This window comes from Bubalus bubalis, chromosome 4, assembly GCF_019923935.1.
Source record: "Bubalus bubalis isolate 160015118507 breed Murrah chromosome 4, NDDB_SH_1, whole genome shotgun sequence".
In the NCBI taxonomy this organism is placed as follows: Eukaryota; Metazoa; Chordata; class Mammalia; order Artiodactyla; family Bovidae; genus Bubalus; species Bubalus bubalis.
This window is the reverse complement of record NC_059160.1, coordinates 142,377,319-142,396,329: the sequence shown is the minus strand read 5'-3', so window position 1 is coordinate 142,396,329 and position 19,011 is coordinate 142,377,319. Positions and strand designations below refer to the sequence as shown.

The window sequence follows — 19,011 nt, the reverse complement described above, 5'->3', positions numbered from 1 at the left end:
TGGTTTTAAACTTCTTGGATAGCTAAATAGGAGTGGAAATGCTGCATGAGATGGTACCTCTGTGTTTAACAATTTGTAAACAGCCAGCCAGTTTTCCATTGCATCTGTGCCACTTTATATTCGTATCAGCAATATGCATGAGTTCTGATTTCTCCATATCTTAGCCTTATTATTAACATTCTGTCTTTTATTATAACCACCTTATTGGTTGTCAAATGGCATCTCATTGTGGTTTTGATTTTCACTCTCCTAATGAACAAAGGTGTTAAGTATCTGTTCATGTGCTTATTAGCCCTTTGTATGTGTTTTTTTGACAAATGTCTATTCAAATTCTTTTTCCATATAATAAATGGGTTATTTTTTTATTACTGAATTGTAATAGTGCTTTCTATATTGTATAGTAGATCCTTAGCACATCAGTTCAGTTCAGTTCAGTTGCTCAGTCATATCCAACTCTTTGCGCCCCATGAATCCAAGCACACCAGGCCTCCCTGTCCATCACCAACTCCCAGAGTTTACCCAAATTCATGTCCATCAAGTCAGTGATGCCATCCAGCCATCTCATCCTCTATCGTTGCCTTCTCCTCCTGCCCCCAATCCCTCCCAGCATCAGAGTCTTTTCCAATGAGTCAACCCTTCACATGAGGTGGCCAAAGTATTGGAGTTTCAGCTTCAGCATCATTCCTTCCAAAGAAATCCCAGGGCTGATCTCCTTCAGAATGGACTGGTTGGATCTCCTTGCAGTCCAAGGGACTCTCAAGAGTCTTCTCCAACACCACAGTTCAAAAGCATCAGTTCTTTGGCGCTCAGCCTTCTTCACAGTCCAACTCTCACATCCATACATGACCACAGGAAAAACCATAGCCTTGACTAGACGAACCTTGGTTGGCAAAGTAATGTGTCTGCTTTTGAATATGCTATCTAGGTTGGTCATAACTTTCCTTCCAAGGAGTAAGCGTCTTTTAATTTCATGGCTGCAGTCACCATCTGCAGTGATTTTGGAGCCCAGAAAAATAAAGTCTGACACTGTTTCCATTGTTTCCCCATCTATTTCCCATGAAGTGATGGGACCGGATGCCATGATCTTCGTTTTCTAAATGTTGAGCTTTAAGCCAACTTTTTCACTCTCCTCTCTCACTTTCATCAAGAGGCTTTTGAGTTTCTCTTCACTTTCTGCCATAAGGGTGGTGTCATCTGCATATCTGAGGTTATTAATATTTCTCCCGGCAATCTTGATTCCAGCTTGTGCTTCTTCCAGCCCAGCGTTTCTCTGCATATACGTTAAATAAGCAGGGTGACAATATACAGCCTTGATGTACTCCTTTTCCTATTTGGAACCAGTCTGTTGTTCCATGTCCAGTTCTAACTGTTGCTTCCTGACACATGACTTGCAAATAGTTTCTCTATTCTTGGCATTCTTTCACTTTCTTGATAGTGCTCTTTGAGGCATAAAATCTTTTAAATTTTGATTAAATTCAATATATTTATTCTATTGTTGCTTATGCTTTTGATGTAACATCTAAGAAATTTTAACCCAAGGTCAGATGATTTACACTTTTGCTTTCTTTTAGGTGCTTTATAATTTCAACTCTTACATTTAAGTCTCTGATCCTTTTTGAATTGACTTTTGTATGTGTTATGAATTAAAGGTCTAGTTTCATTATTTTGCAAGTGGATATCCAGTCATCCCTGTCCAATTTATTTAAAATAACAGATTTGTGCTTACTGGGGGTGGGAGCTGGGGGTAGGGAGACTTGGAGGAAGACAATCCAAACACTGTTGTATGCTATATATGAAAGATATTAAGAGAGTAAATCCTAAAAGTTCACATCACAAGGAAAACTTCTGTTTACTATTTCTTTAATTATATGAGATGGATGTTCACTAAAGCTATTGTGGTATTATTTCATGATGTATGTAAGTCAAATCATTATGCTGTACAAGTTAAAAGTGCACAGTACTGTATATCAATTATGTCTCAAGAAACTAGACGGCAAAAAATGAAATAAAGCTCATTTTGAAAACAAAACAAAAGTATGTGGGAGGAAGTGCTTAGGTTATATACAAATACCATGTCATTTTATATAACAGATGAGCATTCTCACATTTTGGTTTTTGAGGGTTTCCTGGAACCCATCCCCTGTGGATATTGAAGGACAACTGTATATCTTTTTCATCCTTTTACTTTATATCTGTGCCTTTGAATTTAAATGTACTTCTTATATACAGCTTGTTACTGGATTATTTGATTTCAATTTTGTTTGTGCTTATTGACCATCTACATGGGTTTCTTCTAATTTTTTTATTTCTCTATGGAATTTTTTTCTTTTTTATTTTTTGTGTATCGAGGATGCTAAAATTTGTCACATATGTTCAAATATTTTTTCCAGATTTGTATTTATCTTTGAACTTTAATTTTTTTGATGGAGGAATATTTATATAAATCATTCATCGTAAACTTGACCCTAAATGAAATGCTGAAGATAATTTCTAATTCCATCTTATATTCAGACTCTTTTTAAGATCCTTTGTCTTGTATATTTCTCAGTAATTGATGTGTCTTTGTTACTTTTTCCCCTCTACTCTTTTGTGAATGATGTCACCCACCCACTGGCTTCCACTCTTCCCTAAATTGTTGCTATCTTCTACATCTCTGTACCCCAGCCTAGATACCTCTATGAGCTCTCCTTCCATATATCCAGTTTCTGCAGTAGCATCATCCTCCTCCCAGTCTCTTGGCCTAACAACCTATAAAATCATCCTTGATATTTTTCCCCATCTGATTTGTCTTCAGCCTTATTGAATGTACTTCCTAGTTATCTCTACAATCTGAACTATCTATTTTCATCTCAGTTTTCCTTGCCTTAACTGAGGCTTTGTTCATCTCATGTGAAAGTGTCTTGCCTTAAAGTGTGCCTCTCTACTTTCTCTCAGTCTCTCTCTCACACACACAAGCACACCTTCCTCCAGAAAAATCACTTGCTAAGGCAGATGATCCTGTCACTTCCAGCTACATGCTTAGAATCTTTCAAAAAGTTACTTTATTTTAGAATTATTTTTCTCTATCAGACCCTGATCCTTTTGTTAAGGGCAGAACGATATTTTCTTAATTTAAATTTTTTATACCCGATACAGTACCTGGAATATAATAGAAACATAATTCATTTTTAATAAAAGAATAGCCAGTAATCTCTAGAATAATTTATTGAATTTATTAACTAATTACATATACATTTATTCCTTTTATTGAAGTTACTGTTTCAAGCTGAATGGAATAACTCATGGAGCTGATTTATTAAAGCAGCATTAGTAAGTTAAATTTATCCTAACTCTGGTGGAAGCTCAGGTGGTTGACAAGCGTGACTTAAAATATAGATTTCCTACTCAGTTTCACAAATTGAGTAGATATTTGTTATCACCAAATAAGATACTGTAATGCTTTTAGTGATAATGAATTGGAGGGAAAGAAGACACTTGTATATTTTCTTAGACCAGATCCCAAAGAGGCGGCTGACAGTGTAAAATGCAGCAACTGGAGTGTAGATTTTGCACAGAAAGCCATCTTAGATTAAGACATAAAACAATGAGCAAGTCTCTTAGAAGATCAACAAATTGAATATTCCAAAGCTCTGAACGTGTTGTACTTGCAAGTATTATATCCTTTCCCTTTCTCGTTAAGCAAACAGAGTGATGATAGCCAGTCTGCACTTTGTGTTCCCTGGGCAGGCAGCTACAAAGACTGAACCATGAACAATTGTCATAAGGTGTTAACAGAACCAATTAATTCAAGGAACAACCAAAAATAACTACTGTTTAGGTGTCAGTAAAATAGTGATGTAGAACAAATGTCATGTAATGTTCAGAAGGAAACAAGCAATTGATAATTGATACATCTATTCTGGTGCATCAGTGAGATATTCACAATGAAAGAGAATAAAAGAATTGTGATGAGTTTGTACTTATAAAACTAGAATTTCTGTACTGGCTCTTTTAAACTGTTTTCTATGACAAGGAAGTGTGTGTATTAGTCACTCAGTCATGTCCAACTCTTTGAGAAACCATGGACTGTTGCCTGCCACGCTCCTCTGTTCATGGGCTTCTCCAGGGAAGAATACTGGAGTGGGCTCCCATTTCCTTAGGAAGTAAAACCTAGAGAAATAAAATGACTTTCTCAAGATAACAAATGTTAGAGTTGGAATTACACAGCTCCGTCATAATAATAGTTAAAATTTACAGAGAACTTCAATGTTTCAGGAAATATTCTAAGTACCTTTTACTGTTAGTTTATTTACTTCATATATTATGAGGTTGATACCACAATTATCCTACTTTACACATGAGGAAACTGAGATAAAAGAGGTTGAATAACTTACCCAAAGTCATAAAATTAATAGTCAAACTAGAATTCTAACTCAGATAATCTATCTCCAGTTCATGAATTTTTAACCATTATATTTTATCTCTTTTTGGCTTAATTAAAATTTAGCTTTTCTTCAAAGCATATAATATAATTATATTTCATGGTAACAAAATTTTAGACTTCTATGAGCTCTCTGCATTTAGCAGTCAAAATTAAGATATTTTCTTAGAATATGTTTACTATAGCCTATAAACATTTTCCTTGCATAAAACTAAAATGTGACTCCCTTTATCCTAAATTTACTGATTTCAATACTGACATGGATTTGACTCATTATCAACTTTATGATGTTTGGCAACTTGCCTCATTTCTCTGTTTAAACTATTTGATTTATTTTAATAAAGAGGGATTTTCACATACTGTTACATGGGAAAGCTGATCATAGACCAAAAAGGAGTGAGTAGGACGTCAAACTATTAACAGTTCATCTAAATGTGATAGAGCTACACAGGGAGTAAATTCAACTCAGGAGGCAAAAGCATGGATGTGAATGTTATGGCCACCAAAAATACTTGAAAGTGAAACTGATAATTAGCATCTCAGAAGCTTGATATTCTCAGCTGAATAGACTGTGTAATCTAAGAGGAATTTTAAAGTATTCTATTAGAGATACAGGCAATATGATTCAGAAAGATCTGTTTACTCACGGTAGACATGAATTTCTTCCTCTTAATATGAAAATGACAGTGACTATCTTATAGATTATTGAGAGACATGAGAAATACATTAAAAATATCTTGCATACTTCCAAAAAGTAGTGTAAGTTTCAGTGATCCTCAAATGAAAGCATTTGCAATGATCAAAGAAATTTTCTTGAGGTAAAGTTGGTCTAGAACATTAGGTAAGTATCAGGTGCACAACACTAAAACTTGAAATCTGTATATAAAATAAAGTGATCACCACCAAGGTCTAGTTGGTGTCATCATCATACATTGATCCTCTTGATCCATTTTGCCCACCCCCAAACTCTCTTCCTCTCTAGTAGCCATCAATCTGTCTCTATATCTATGTTTGCTTTGTTGTTTAGATTTTGCATATAAGTGAAGTCATTTGGTATTGTTTTTCTCCATCTAACCTTTTTCACTTACTATAATGCCTTCAAGCTCCATCCATGTTGCTGCAAGTGGCAAAATTTCATTATTTTTTATGACTGAATAATATTTTGTGTGCATATATATACCACTTCTTCTTTATCCATTCATCCACCAGTGGACACTTAGTTTGTTTCCATACCTTCAAATTAAATAATGCTGCAATGAACATGCAGTGCATATATTTTTTCTACTTAGTGTTTTGCATTCTTCAGATAAATGCTCAAAGTGGAATAGTTGGCTCATGTGGTAATTCTATTTTTAATATATTTAGTAATATAATATATAGGAACCTCTATACTGTTTTACATAATAGCTGTACCAATTTACACTCCTATTAACAGTTTGCAAGGGTTCACTTTTATCTACATCCTCTCCAAACTTGTTATTTCTTGTCTTTTGATAGCCATTCTAACAGGTGTGAGATGATATCTCATTGTGATTTTGATTTGCATTTCCCTAATAATTAGTGATATTGAACATCTTTCCATGTTCCTATCTAAGCCTCTTCTTCAGAAAAATGTCTGTTCAGATCCTCTGCTCATATTTAAATCAGATTATTTTTTCTTGAGTTGTATGAGTTTTTTATTTTGAGTACTAGCCCCTAGACAGATACATGGTCTACAAATATCTTTTCCCTTTCAGTAAGTTGCCTTTTAATTTGGATGATATTTTTCTTTACTGTGCTGAAGCTATTCATTTTGATTTAGTCCTATATGTTTTTTCTTGTGTTTTTTTGCCTTTGAAGTCAGGTCCATAAAAACATTAAGATCAGCATCAAGGAAATTATTGCCTTTGTTTTCTTCTAGGGATTTTTTTGGTTTCAGGTCTTATATTCAAGTTTTTAATTCATTTTGAGTTAATTTTTGTGTATAGTAAAACATAGTGGTCTAGTTTTTTTTGCTTTTTCTTTCTTTTTTCTTTTCTTTTCTTTTTTTTTTTTTTTTCATGTGGCTGTCCAGTTTTCCCAACACCATTTATTGAAGAAACTGTCCTTTCTCCTTTGTATGTTCTTGGCTCCTTTGTTGTGAATGAATTGTCTGTGTATAAGTGGGTTTATTTCTGCGCTCTCATTTCTTTTCCATTGTTTGCAGGTGACTTGGTACTATATGTTGAAAGCCCTAAAGACTCCACCAAAAATGTATCAATATTAGAACTAATGAATGATTTTAGTAAAGTTGCAGATGATAAAATCAGTACACAGAAATCCGTGTTCTGTAATAATCTCTTATCCTTTTACATTCAGACTGTGTGTGTCCTTATTTTTGAAGTAAGTCTTTTGAGGCAGCATACCGATTTTTTAAAAAAAATTAATCTCCCTGGGGCATTTTAGTGACTATTGATAGTTATGGACTTATTGTCATTTTGTTAATTGTTTTCTGGTTCGTTTTGTAGCTTCTCTGTTTCTTCCTTCTTTTTCTCTCCTCCACTCTGCGTGGCTTTCTTTAGCATTATGTGTAGGTTACGTTCTCATTTTTTTGGAATCAATTACAATTTTTTTGCTCTGAGGATACCATGAAGTTCACACATAACATCCTATTTATAAAACAATCTAAGCTGATAATGTAAATCTATACACATTCCAGGAATTTCCATTTTTATCCCCTCCAAGTTTGTATTTTTATGTTACCTTCTACATTGTATTTTTATGTGTTCCTTAGTTATTGTAATTTTAATTTTTCTACTTTTGTCTTTTAACCTTCATACTTCTTTTATCTATGATCCCTTACTTTTACTCTATATTTTCCTTTCTAATGAGAGTTTTATTTTGATATGTTTGCTTGTTATTAACTAGTGCCATTTATTTTCAACTTGAAGTTCTGCTAACATTTCTTTTTTTTAATTTAATTTATTTTATTTTTTAACTTTACATTATTGTATTGGTTTTGCCATATATCAACATGAATCCACTACAGGTATACACATGTTCACCATCCTGAACCCTCCTCCCTCCCCATACCATTCCTCTGGGTCGTCCCAGTGCACAAGCCCCAAGCATCCAGTATCGTGCATAGAACCTGGACTGGTGACTCGTTTCATATATGATATTATACATGATTCAATGCCATTCTCCCAAATCATCCCACTCTCTCCTTCTCCCACAGAATCCAAAAGACTGTTCTATACATCAGTGTCTCTTTTGCTGTCATGTATTCAGGGTTATTGTTACCATCTTTCTAAATTCCATATATATGCGTTAGTACACTGTATTGGTGTTTTTCTTTCTGGCTTACTTCACTCTGTATAATCGGCTCCAGTTTCATCCACCTCATTAGAACTGATTCAAATGTATTATTTTTAACGGCTGAGTAATACTCCATTGTGTATATGTACCATCGCTTTCTTATCCATTCATCTGCTGATGGACATCTAGGTTGCTTCCATGTCCTGGCTATTATAAACAGTGCTGCGATGAACATTGGGGTACATGTGTCTCTTTCAATTCTGGTTTCCTCAGTGTGTATGCCCAGCAGTGGGATTGCTGGATCAGGCCATTCTAGTGGTGATAAATTCCTTTTGATTTTGCTTGTCTGGGGAAACTTCTAATTTCTCCTTAATTACAAATGATAAACTTGCTTGGTAGGGAATTCTTACTGAGAAGTTTTTTCCTTTTCACACTTTGAATATGTCATGGCACTCCCTTCTGGCCTGCAATGTTTTCTGCTAAAAACTCTTCTGATAGAATTGTGGGGTTTTCAATCGTATGTAATAAGCTTTTTTTTTTTTTTTCCCTTGCTGCCTTTAAGATTCTCTATTTTTAAGCACCATTTTAATTATAATGTATCTTGGTGTGGAACTCTTTCATTTCCTTCCCTATGTTAGGGAAGTTTTCAGCCACTATTTCTTTAAATATGTTTTTAGGCCTTTTTTTTTTTCCTCTTTCTTTTCCTTTTGGGACCCTTACAATGAAAATGTTATTGCACTTGATGTCCTAAAAGTCCTGTAAGGTATCTTCACTTAATTTTTTTTTTTTTATGTTTTGTTGAGTTCCATTGCTTTGTCTTCAACTCACTGATCTAGTCTTCTGTTTCAGCCCGTCTGCTGTTGAACCCTTCTAGTGTGTTTTCACTTCAGCTCTCTAACTTCTGTTTGGTAAATTGCTTATCGTTTCTAATGCTGTTGAAATTCTCACTGTATTCAGGCAATCTTCTTCTGAGTTCTGTGAGCATTTTGTGACTTCACTTTGAACCCTTTATCAGGCAGATTGCTTATCTCAATTTCATTAAGGTCTTTTAAGGGGGGAGTGTTGTCTTCTTCCTTCATTTCAGACATATTACCCTCTGTCCTTATTTTGCCTGTGTTTTTTCTGTGTGCTAAGCAAATCCACAGTGTCTTCCATTTTTGGAGTGTCCTTGTGCAGGTGGTGTCCTGTGGGACACAGGAGTACAATTTCATCTGGCCTCTAGACTTTGGTGTCCAAGGGGAGCCCCTATGTAGGCTGCCTGCTAAGGTGCAGGGATGGGTGGTGCTCTTGCTCAGAAGGGTGGACATTTTTGGTTGTCCCAATGACCTAGGTCCACTATTGGATTTTTATGGATGGGAACCTGAGATGTGAAGTGTTCTGCAATGCCCAGAATAATTTTATACAACTAGGAATTTCTGCATTCATTGCTCTGCACTTCTCTTTGAGAAACACTGGGGAAAATTAAAGAATTATAGCTATATTATTACTATGAATTCTGGCAAATGGATGAAAGTTTCTTAAATTCTTTTGTCTATGGTAAGAGTTGGCTTTTCATTCTGTAATCAGTGATTCTATTCCTTTTCTTCTAGTCTAAGTTGAAGACTGACTATTGGAGACAATTATTCTCTTTTATTATTTCTCTTCTCTAGTCTCAACAGTTTGTTTCCAGAGCTGTGTTGCTAGTCCTCTGTTGATCTGAAATATCTTGAAAATCTTCTTATGTGCCCTTGTTTTCAGGGTCCTCACCATACTGCCTTCTTTGGACATATTCTGAATTTTTGCTGTTAATTCTTTTTAATATATGTCATTATTTTAGTACAGTAGGCATATGGAGTAGCACCTGCACAGTATACTGTGACCTTATTGTCTACTTTGATCTTTAGTTTTAATTTGCAAATCATTACAGTGATTGCTAAATTTAATTTGTTCATCTAAAGTTTCAAAATATACATTTGAACCCAGTTGAGTCTCTACATTGTAGTATGCTCTTCCAAAATCTGACCATTCAGAGGTGAAATGAAGAGGGGGAGGAAAATGACTAAATGAATGATCTAAGAGTTAGCTCATTCTATAAGAGTGGTAATTGGGAAAGATGTCTTTGAGAGAGGGATACAAGTTAGAGGCGGGGGTTTAGGGGAAGACAAGAGTACACAGTCCATGTGGTCTCAAAGAGTTGGACACGACCGAGCGACTAACAGTTACACACACACACACACTGAAAGCTGAATAGATAGGAGGGTGAAAGGACATATGTAACTGCAAGGGGGCACTTGAGATCCTGAGTATGAAGAAAATGCTAATATTCATGCTTTTCCTATAGCATTCATTGATTTACATGCATGAGGAATGCAGGTAGAGACTGAGTGTAGAGGGCCAATCATGCAATGCATTATGTACCATTTTAAGGAGTTTGGAAACCATCTTCTTATTTATAAGGAAACACTGAATCATTTTAAGCAAAAGTATGTCACACTTAGTTTCTAGCTGAAGAATAGGAAGTATTTTGGGGATGTGAGAACAATATGGCAGACCACAAATCCTGTTAGAAATCTCTAGCCAAAATGGTAGAGATATTGAGGTCCTAAATAAATCAATGGGGGGAATCTGGAATTGAGAGTTGTTTAGGAAGTAGAATAAACAGAATGTGAGGACAGATGGGATGTGGGAGTCAGAGAAAGAGAGTGATCAAAGATAACTTCGATGTTCTGGCTGGCTAGAGGTTGTTATATTCCAGAAAGGTAGAAAATATGGGGAGAAGTGGTTTCAGAGTTGTAGAGGAACTGATGAGTTTGCAAGAACTGCTGCTAAGCCCAGACACCTCCTCACAGTATGTGTAAATTTAGATGTTAGAACTGTAATTTTGACTGCTTTTATAAAAACAGTATATACTCCATGGTTGAATGGCTATTTCACAATAATGTACTGATATTATTCATTATATTAAAAGGGAGTTGCATAGCAAAAGCACATGATTGTAGAAACACAAACATGAAAAGCATTTAAAAGAAAATCAGTAGCCATTCCAGGCAAAAACATATATATATAATAGAAATAGAAGAAAACTTCCTAAGTGTACCAAAGATCTTCTAACACCAAACTAAAATCATCACATAATATGAAGAACTATTAAACACTCCACTAATATGACACAGGTCAAGGATGTTTTGTGTCACCGTGATTATTCTACATTGTTTGGTATATCTGGTTAATAACAAGTAAATAGGCCTAATAAATAAAGGAAGAAAATAAATTAATCATTATTTACAAGTGACTTGATGGTAAATGTAAACAGTTCTAATAATATCTATTAAGAGAACAAAAATGAGAATTTAGTAAGGATACTAGATATGAGAAAACATCAGTACAGTAATATGTCAATAGTTAAGATAGTCTTTTCACACTAGCAAGAAAAATATAAAACCTTTTTAATAAGCCCCTATTTTGAAAATTATTCATGGATATAAAATAAGATTTAAATAACTAGGAATAAGTACTATATTCCTACATGGGAAGACAATATCATAAAAAAGTCATTCCTTGTCAAATAAATAGATACATTTTATGCAATATTAATGAGCGAACCTGATTTCTAACAAACATGCTTATGCATGCATGTACATACATACACACACAATACATAAATTCTAGTTTATGTAGAAGAATAAATGTTTGACGATTTCAACATGATGCCAAAGTAAGTTTTAGAAATGAAGGTTTTATGAAAGTTCAAACAAGAAGAAAATGACAGGAGGGTGAGTGTCTTTACATAATACTCAATAGTGGTTCAGGTGACCAAATGTTAATAAACCATTGCTCTAACAGCCAGTAGTACCATATTTAAGCTATAACAAATAATCTGATTTCAGTAAAGCAACATTATGTATCGATTTAAATGTAAAATTTTTCAAAATAATACTTATTTTAAAATTTTGACTTTGTAAGTGAATTTCTTTTTATACTTTTAAATGAGCTATGAGCAAAGAACTCATCCTAGATTTTTCATTATAAATAATTATGTAACTTTTTTATACTCAAAAGTAATTAAGTAACACTGAGAGCATTTAGGAAATTTTTTTTTAATAAAGTAGTCTATATATAGTTTGCTGCTGCTGCTGCTGCTAAGTTGCTTCAGTCGTGTCCAACTCTGTGCGACCCCATAGACGGCAGCCCACCAGGCTCCCCCGTCCCTGGGATTCTCCAGGCAAGAACACGGGAGTGGGTTGCCATTTCCTTCTCCAATGCATGAAAGTGGAAAGTGAAAAGTGAAAGTGAAGTCGCTCAGTCGTGTCCGACTCTAGCGACCCCATGGACTGCAGCCCACCAGGTTCTTCCGTCCATGGGATTTTCCAGGCGAGAGTAGTGGAGTGGGGTGCCATTGCCTTCTCTGATATATAGTTTGAGTAGCTATTTATTAGAAAATACAACCCTTGATCTTGAACAGACATGTATCTTTCTGATATTGACTGCCTAACATAAATCTGTCATTTTTCTAGGCACTGGGCATACTCCAATAGACCTACCCCTCTTCTAGAGTTTACATTCTATAGGGGATCATCCAATAAATAAATACACACACACACATATCAACATCAAGATCTGCAAGGAAAATAAAACAAGCTTACAAGACAGAGGACAGTTGTGGAGGCTGAACAACTTTAGATCCATGAAGAGGGAAGGCTTGTCAAAAGGGGAATGCTTAAAGCTTAAACTATAAAATGAAACCAGATAGGCAACAATTTGGAGAAATAGTTTTCAGGCAGAGAACATGGTTGGGATCATGGCCCTAAGGGAAAAATTCTGTTATATTTGAAGAGCAGTAAGATGAGAGTCTGAGTGGAGTCTAGTTATACCCAGTAGTGATGAAGGTTTAGTATGAGATAAGAACAGAAAGTGCTGGACCATGTAAGACATGGTAGAGGTATTTTTGTTTTTTTTTTTAAATTAATTTATTTATTTTAATTGGAGACTAATTACTTAACAATATTGTGGTGGTTTTTGCCGTACATCGACATGAATCAGCCATGGGTGCACATGTTTTTGATTTTATTCCAAGTATAATTGAAAACCACTAGAGTGTTTTATCAGTGGGATTATGTAATTTGATTTACACTTTTTAAAGATCACTGAGGTTGCTCTGTGAAGACTTTGTTTTATAGAAAAAGGGTAAATGTGGGAGGAAGGAGATACTATGGAGGCAGTACTCTTGCCTGGAAAATCCCACGCACAGAAGAGCCTGATGGGCTGCAGTCCACGGGGTCGCTACAAGTCAGACACGACTGAGCGACTTCACTTTCTCTTTTCACTTTCATGCATTGGAGGAGGAAATGGCAACCCACTCCAGAATTCTTGCCTGGAGAATCCCAGGGTCGGGGAGCCTGATGGGCTGCCGTCTATGGTGTCGCACAGAGTCGGACACGACTGAAGTGACTTAGCAGCAGCAGCAGCAGCATGGAAGCAGTGGTATGTGCATACACCCCCAAACCATCGTTAAAATGGAACAACAAACATTTCTAAAACCCACAAGTTTCCTCCTGACACTTTGTAATTCTCTTCTTTTTTAACCCTGTTCACTATAGGTTAGTTTGCATTTTCTAGATATATACAAATGGAATCAGATAATAATTTTAATTTGGTCAGGCTTTCATCAGGTAGCATAAAGCTTTATAAATTCATTCATATTTTTACATGCATCAAAATTTATTCATTTTTATTGCTGAATATAGATCATAATTTTATTTATTCATTCATCTTTTGACTGATGTTTGGCTTGTTTCCAATGTTTGGTTATTACAAAATAAAGCTGTTATGAACATTCATGTACAAATCCTTTTGTAGATATATGTTTCATATTTATTGGAAAAATATTTGAGTGAAATGGCTGAGTTACATGATAGATATGTTTAAACTTTTTAAGTAACTGCCAAACATTTGACAGATTGTTCATTTTCTATTCACATAAATAGTCACCTAGTTGCCAAAGCTTGATGTGGTCAGACATATATTTTAAAAAACATGATTTTACTCTTTGAATGCAGTATACCATATATGAGTTAAAGAATGGGAAGTACCCAATTTATGAAATGTGTTTTCTGGCTTGTCTGCAGTGTGCTGAATATTTCACTAGGGACACATCCCTTGTTACAGTAGATACTGTGCCTTTGAATGTAGTCTAGGTACACTGGGCTTGTTAGCAGTCACAGCACACTATTTAACCACACTGAACTTGCTAACAAACCTCTGCATCTATTCTTTTACATTTTGCTGATGAGACATATCTTTTTCAGCCTTAATTTAGGCAGTGCATTTCATAAACTTATTATGTTTAATATACTTCAAAAGAGAATTTGTGATGGCTTATCATGAGAGCAAGGACTACAATAAAATAACTAAATTAAGCATACTGAAGCCAGAACCAAGCAAGCGAGAGTGATGAGATAATACTCACAGAAAGCCTAGACTAAAGGAAGCTTCTAAAAATGAGTTTCTTGATAGCTTAAGCCAAAATGGATATGAGAGGTTATATAGCTCTTATTAACAAATGCAAGAGAACATATCAGAGCATACGAAAGCTGAAACTTCTTTCTAATTCAGCTCTCAAAGTAAAATACTTAGGCCCAGAAAGAAAATAACTGCCTACTGCATGGCTTGCTCTTTACACGTTTTTTGTTTTTGTTTTTTTTGTTTTTTTTTTTTTTTTTTTGAGAAAACAGATGTAGAAACTACACTCATACTGAGAGAAAGAGTTTGGGGCTAATGGACACTGGTCTAATCATTCCATTGAGGTGGATGTGAGTCTTCCAAGTACATGAGCAAACTTTTGGCCTCTATCACTGATGGGAATGGGCAACCTAAGATTTCTGAGGCTTGAAAATAGCTTTGAAATATTTATGAAAATTATCTTTGTTTTCCTTCATTTTAACCTTTTACATCTGCACTATTTAGGATTTGTTATTTTTAGTACCTTTCATTGTAGCCTGTATTTTTTCCAGGTACTTCTCTTCCATATCAACATAGACACCTCTGTTTCATGACATATTTATCCATATACCCTAAGTAGTTATGACCATTCAAAATACTTGCAAAATATTTGAACGATACATGGGAGAATGTGGTTTTGGGAAAGCTTTAGCCTTTCCTTGGGATTGTCTGAGGGTGGAAAGAAGACTGTTCTGTGGGAAAAGTTAGAGTAGTTTAGTTTTAGTCCCTCTACCCAGTTTTAGTTCCTTATAAATCTATAAATCTGGTAAGTGAGCCAAAATTTTTGTGACTATTTTGAGAAATCTTTGTATAATACATCTTGTCTTGTTTATAGCATAATTCAGTGATTAGCAGCTTGGAATCTGAATTGTGTGACCTGGCTTTGAATTCCAATTCTTGTACTCAAATACTCCATGTGTTAAATTCAGTGACTCTTATTAACTCTCTGAACATCTGCTAAATGTTGTTGATAATACTATCAATTATATATAAAGGTTGTTGCAAAGAGTAAATGAGTTAATATGTAAAACAATGTGTGGCACACCATAAATGCTGTGTTTTTAGGAACTATTATTTATGCTATGTTCAAATTTCATTTAATGCTCTAAGATTTTTCCTTCTTTTTTAGTTCCCTGTTTTCCAAAAGCACTCATATAACCAAATATCTATTTATTTGATAGCTCATCATTGATCATTTCATGTTACTATATCAGAATGACCTAAATTTTCCTAATTCTCTACTTTATTGCTTAGAAATAGTCCAAATTACCCTTGTGAATGGTATAAAGTGAGGAGCGTCACCTAATCCATTCAAATTAGAAAATGAACAGTAAGTAGGAAAACTGAAAAAACAAATTTGGCATTCAACACCACTCAGTAAATAATTTTCTTCTTGTTCCCACTATACTGATAACATTTCATTCTTTCTCTCTGCTCTTGGTACCAACACATAAATGTACATTTCTTTTCTTGGAAAATAGATATTAAAAGTGCTTCACAACATTACCTCCTGCCGAGAATGATGGTCATTTTCAATGAACAAACTCTTTAGAACATCAACTAGTATTTTCCAACTGTTATCTGGTTTCCTCTTGGCAATTTGAGTTACAGATGAATAATCGAAAATGGTGGCTTGAATTTTCTGATAAAAATAAGTATCTCTGATCATCTTATGTTTTATTTCTCCTTAAATTACCATTATTATGTATTTGAATTACCAAGGATACAGTTGAAGAGTATATTATTTAAAACAAAAAAAGGAATCTAGAGACAGAGAGTAAAAAATCCATTAAAATAATTAAATTTAGTCTTGAAAGGAGATTTTAAATGGTCTATTCTTTTTCTTTTAAAAAATAAAGTTGAAGTCTAACTCTGTCAGGGATCCTCAAGACCACCAGGGGTGATAATTTTCCAAGTGGACTGATAGGACTCAGGATATAGTTGTACTCACAGACGAAGATTTATTACACTGAAAAAATACATAGCAAAATCAGCAAAGGAGGAAAGAAAATGAAATGGATAGAGTTTGAAATGAGGCTTAAGCTTCCAGAAGTCTTCTCCCAGTGGAGTCACACTGCTGCTGCTGCTGCTGCTAAGTCACTTCAGTCCTGTCCGACTCTGTGCGACCCCATAGACGGCAGCACACCAGGCTCCCCCGTCCCTGGGATTCTCCAGGCAAGAACACTGGAGTGGGTTGCCATTTCCTTCTCCAATGCATGAAAGGGAAAAGTGAAAGTGAAGTCGCTCTGTCGTGTCCAACTCTTCACGTCCCCATGGACTGCAGCCTACCAGGCTCTTTCGTCCATGGGATTTTCCAGGCAAGAGTACTGGAGTGGGGTGCCATTGCCTTCTCCAGGAGTCACACAGAACATGTCTAATTTTTTTTCAGCAACAAATGTGAAGACATGTATGAAATGTCTAGCAGGGAAGCATGGCTAAATCTAGAAGTCCACAGTTTTTACTGGGAGCTAGCCATGTAGTCCTGCCTTTATTTAACATGTGCCAAAATTCCAGACTCCCAAGGGAAAAAAAAAAAAAAAAAGCAGATCTTCAGTACAAACCATATTGTTTGAATAACACTTACGTGCAGTGAACTGTATTTATTGTTCAGTCTCTAAGTTGTGTCCGACTCTTTGCAACCCCATGGACTGTAGCATGCCAGGCTTCCCTGTCCTTCACTATTCTCCTGGAGTTTTTTCAAATTCATGTCCATTCAGCCAGTGGTGTCATCCAATCATCTCATCGCCTGTCACCCCCTTCTCCTCTTGCCCTTAATCTGTCCCAGCATCAATCAGGGTCTTTCCCATTGAGTCAGCTCTTTGCGTCAGGAGGCCAATTCAGCTTCAGTATCAGTTCTCTCAATGAATATACAGGATCGGTTTCCTTTCAGATCAGATCAGATCACTCAATCGTGTCTGACTCTTTGCGACCCCATGAATCGCAGCACGCCAGGCCTCCCTGTCCATCACCAACTCCCGGAGTTCACTGAGACTCACGTCCATCGAGTCAGTGATGCCATCCAGCCATCTCATCCTCTGTCGTCCCCTTCTCCTCCTTCTGCCAATCCCTCCCAGCATCAGTCTTTTCCAATGAGTCAACTCTTCGCATGAGGTGGCCAAAGTACTGGAGTTTCAGCTTTAGCATCATTCCTGGTTTCCTTTAGGTTTTATTCATTAGGGAAAACAATATCATTCTTGGGATACTGTTTACCATTCAAGTTCTTAGATTCCAGCCAAACGTCAATCTTGCAAATAGACCTTTTTAGAGATGGTAGCGACAGGTCTGCTATGATAACTCAATTTTGCACACGAACTGAATCTCGCATATTTCTAAATCTATATAATCTTTGAAAATTTTGTTTTCATGACTACTATAGAGCAGGTTTAGGCTTGAAAATAACTGAGGAGCAAAATATAGGTGTTATAGAAGTTTAAAAAATATTAATATATTTGCTGCCCCTTTGGAAGCTTATCTCCCTTTAAATATATGAAATGCTAAGTCAATTCAGTTATGTCTGACTCTATGCGACCCCATAGATGACAGCCCACCAGGCTCCCCCATTCCTGGGATTCTCCAGGCAAGAACACTGGAGTGGGTTGCCATTTCCTTCTCCATATATGAAATGAGTAATCCTCTAATTAAACTTATTGGGAGATTGCACAAAAGAAAATAAAGTTTATTAATGGACATATAAGGCACAGCTATGGAATATGTGGGGTGCAGGACAAATGGAGAGCAGGGGGCAGAGTGCTGCCAGAAGTGACACTTAGTGAGGACCCAGATGAGAGTTTGTAGAAATGATGCTGGCATCCATTAATGAGGAGTAACAGCAGCTGAACATACCAGGGCCAAAGTCACAAAGCTCAATGACTTAACACACAAAACAAACAAGCAAAGAAAAGAAGCCCCACAGAACGAATCTGATTGAAAGATGAAACAAGGAGGTTTCTGGGTTATCGAACAGGGTTTTGATATCCTGGATGCTAGTTTCAGAGCTTGTAGTGTGTTCTTTTTCTTTGGATGAACCTTGAAAATATTGATATATCTAAGATAAAAAACATTTTTCATGTACATACACAGCTAATTGCAGCAGGCAGTAGTTAAGAAAAAATTGAATCAGATGCCTAGAGGAGACCAAAGAACACACCTTTGCCTGAAAATATCCACAGATGTCAGTATCAACAAATGAGAAAGAAAAGCAACACATACACATTCTTGATCTTAAAAAAAAAATTCTGGCATCTTTGATTGTCTTTTATTTATCAGTGTCATAAAAAAGATACAATTTTTTTGTCAGTTCAATGCAATCATGTTTATTGTCTATTTTTTTTCATAGGAAATATGGAAGGTAGTTAACCCTACTTGTGATTAACAGCATGGATTTTGGAGTCAGAGAGATCTTATTTGAAAGCTTATCACTCACTATGCTAACACAGTGAATATTGAGTACCAGCACATCTCCTCTGTACCTCAGTGTGATTATCTTGAAGTGAGAATTATGCTGAAAATTAAATAAGGTATTTATGAAAGCTTGTTAAAGTATCTTTTCAATAAAAGGTTCATATTACTATTGCTACTATATAAGAGGTGCTATAGGTATGTTTTTATTCAGTTGCTCAGTCATGTCTGATTCTCTGCAACCCCATGGACTGCAGTATGCCAGGCTTCCCTGCTATAGGTATAACCCCTACCTTTGATGCTAAAAACTCAGCCTCTGCACCAGTGTTGAATTGACATTCAAAGAAGGAATTTTGGGTGAAGTGAAAGAGAATAATGTCATTGTTTTGCTAAGTGAAGGGGGACACAGAGGGTTCAGTTCAGTTCAGTTGCTCAGTGGT

At 35.7% G+C, this 19,011-nt stretch overlaps 1 protein-coding gene and 1 long non-coding RNA gene across 9 annotated transcripts in view; both read left to right on the top strand.

The window, feature by feature from the left end:
- CTNNA3 (catenin alpha 3) overlaps positions 1-19,011 on the top strand; it is a 1,922,732-nt gene that overhangs the window by 942,862 nt on the left and 960,859 nt on the right. The window lies entirely within an intron of this gene.
- The window catches only part of LOC123333434, a 37,354-nt gene continuing 35,562 nt past the window's right edge, over positions 17,220-19,011 (top strand). The window contains exon 1 of the long non-coding RNA XR_006550811.2: positions 17,220-18,690. This is a non-coding gene — a long non-coding RNA (uncharacterized LOC123333434). The remainder of the gene's footprint in view (positions 18,691-19,011) is intronic.